The following is a 3,220-nucleotide window of genomic DNA, read 5'->3' on the forward strand; positions in this document are numbered from 1 at the left end:
CATTAAATGTTTGTTTGGGTGCTATTATTTTAATAAAAAAAATTTAAAATATATTTTTTATTTTTTTTAATGTGTTTAACAAATTTTTAATAGTAAAAATAAAAGTACTAAAAAATAAAAAATATCTTTTTTAAAAAACTACAATTTATATCTTTTTTTTAAAAGATTTTTTTTTCTTAAAAAATATTTTTCAAATAATTAACAAATAAATAAAAAATATTTTTATCTTATTTTATTTAAATATAATTAATAAATAAATTTTTTTTGTATAAAATATTTAAATCTAAAATTAATTTTATTTTTTTAAAAATAATTTAAAAAAAATTATTAAAAGTTCACCTAAATAAATATTTAATGTTTACAGTTTTCTATTTCTTCTGCTTCGTTGACACAAGTTATCTTGTGGAAACATTCATAAAAGTATAAGACACAATTTATGTTTTGCCATTCACTTTGTATAATCTAACACACTAGAGGACAAAAATGCGGGAATTATAAGGAAAACAAAAATTTTAAACATTTGATTTGAACTTTTGAAAGGGCTAGACAATACAGAACGGTATCCAAAATAAGTTAGAAAGAAAAAAAAAATTTCTATCTCAATTGTTTTTTTATGCAATAGTTAAAAAAAATTATTTTATTTCTTTTGTTTACACCTAAACTTTAAAAAAATAATTAAAAAAAATTTCATTCATAAAAATTAGGACAAATCACCTATAAATTAAGTTGGACAAAAAATTAGGTGAATCAACTCAACGAATAATCGTTACAGGGTTCAACTAAGAGGATATTTTTATGTAATTTGAATTAGTCTAATTCGAATTACACATGCACACATCCACTAATTCGAATCAACCTGATTCGAATTACATACACTAATTCGAATCAGGATGATTCGAATTACACACACAAACTCACATACTAGTTCGAATTAGACTGATTCGAACTAGTACCTGATATATTGACTCATAGTAATTAGAAACATGCTGATTAGAATTATGGAATATTTGCCAAAAATATTAAAAAAAATATTAGTGAAATATTTGCCAAAAATATTAGAAAAAATACTATATAATATAAAAAAATATACTACAAAAAATATAAAATTTTTTTTATAAGTATTAGTTGAACATGAATTCTTTTTTTTTTTTTGAAAGGAGAAGCTCAACACAACAAGTGGAGCATAGATATAACAAACAGACACAACTATAAAAAGGAGTACGTTATAAAACTACTAAATAATCCCCGCTGTCATCTTCGGCATTGCTATCAACAACAGAAGGGATCCACACCTATCCACTCCTTGTAGTGTATGGAGGACTGGTAGATGATCTCTTCAATCCCTTTTCCTTTATTTTGAAAAATCCGCTTATTCCTTTCCAGCCAAATGTTCCAGATAATGGTAAAGAAGCATACCATCCACCTCTTGCACTCCTGTTTACTAGTTGATAACTCAGTCCAACTTTGAAAATGCTCCTTTAGCGTTCCCGGGCACGACCATGGTCTTCCAACAAGAGAGAGCCAAGCACACCACACCTGCCAGGAGAATCCACAACCAAGAAATAAGTGGTATCCAGATTCAATACTTTCATTACACAACACACAGACAGTATCCTCCTGGTTAACCACTCCCAGCCGACTCAGCCTCTCCTTCGTATTAACCCTTCCAGTCAAGACAAACCATATGAACAATTCAACTCTAGATAGGACTAAACCTTTTCAAACTGTCCTAGTAAAGCTGTAGCTCGCTATATCCTCTGGAAGCATTTCCACCTGCATAGCCTGCACAAAGGAGTTAGTAGAAAATACACCTTGTTTATCAAATTTCCACACAACTCTGTCCTCCCTCCCATATACTAAATTAACCAGTCTTAATGTTTCATGCAACTGGTTGACTAAGTCTAACTCCCATTGGAATAGCACTCGCCTCCATTGGAAGTTCCATCTCCACTCTAACCCGTCCCAAAACCCACAATCCCCTATGACGGATCCTCTTTGGTTTGAAACTGAGAAAAGCCTTGGAAAAAGATCTTTTAGGGTCCCACCACGTAACCATAGATCCTCCCAGAACCGAGTTCCTCTTCCGTCACCAATCTCCATGGATAGTCCGTTGATCATTTTCTGTTTCAGTCGTTGATCCTTGAACTGTAACTGACATATATCCTTCCATGGCCCCCCCGGGTAGGTAACACCTGAGATGACAACATCACATTGGGGTTGAGGTTATTACATGAGCATACTACCTTCTTCCATAAGGGGCAATCTTCCTTCGAAAACCGCCACCACCACTTAAAGAGAAGAGCTGTGTTACGCACCATGGAATCACCAACACCTAGCCCTCCGAGCTTTTTGGGGGTCTGAACCACCTCCCACCTAACCATGGCCATACCAAGTCTACCATCCTCCTTACTCCATAGGAACCTTCTCTGTAGGGAGATCAGTTTTTCGGCAACAGCCTTTGGCATCTTATACAAACTCAAATAATAGACTGGCAGGCTATTCAAAACAGACTTAATCAGTACCAACTTACCAGCTTTACTTAGGGTCTTGGACTTCCACACGCTCAGTTTCTGCTCCACCTTGTCTATAATGGGCTTCCAAGTCTTCACCAATCTCGGGTTCGCTCCTAACTGAATCCCCAAGTATTTCACCGAAAGAGAGGCCACCTTACAGCCCAACACTCGAGACATACGTTGTATCCACTGGCTGTCACAATTTACAGGAATCAGGCTGGACTTATCAAAATTAATAGTCAGACCTGACATGAGCTCAAAGCAACGCAGGATCCTCTTGTAATTCTTTATGGTTTCTTCTTCCGGTGGACAGAACAGGACAGTATCATCCGCAAACTGAAGATGTGATAGCTCGACGTAATCTCTACCCACCAATAACGGCGAAAGTCGCCCATTTCTCACCACCTCCCTGAACATCCGATGCATGACTTCCGCAACAAGAACAAATAGGAACGGAGACAATGGATCCCCCTGTCGCAAGCCTCTTTCCATCTTGAATGGCTTTGATGGCGAACCATTTATCAACACTGACATACTGCTCGTACTTGCGCACTCCATAATCCAATTCCTCCATCTTTGGCCAAAACCCATCTTTTGCAGCACAAGATCCACAAAGCTCCATCTGACTTTATCATATGCTTTCTGGAAATCTAGATTTATTATTACCCCTTCCTTCTTCGTCGCTTTCATCCATTGAACAGTTTCGC

This window comes from Arachis ipaensis, chromosome B01, assembly GCF_000816755.2.
Source record: "Arachis ipaensis cultivar K30076 chromosome B01, Araip1.1, whole genome shotgun sequence".
NCBI classification, from domain to species: domain Eukaryota; kingdom Viridiplantae; phylum Streptophyta; class Magnoliopsida; order Fabales; family Fabaceae; genus Arachis; species Arachis ipaensis.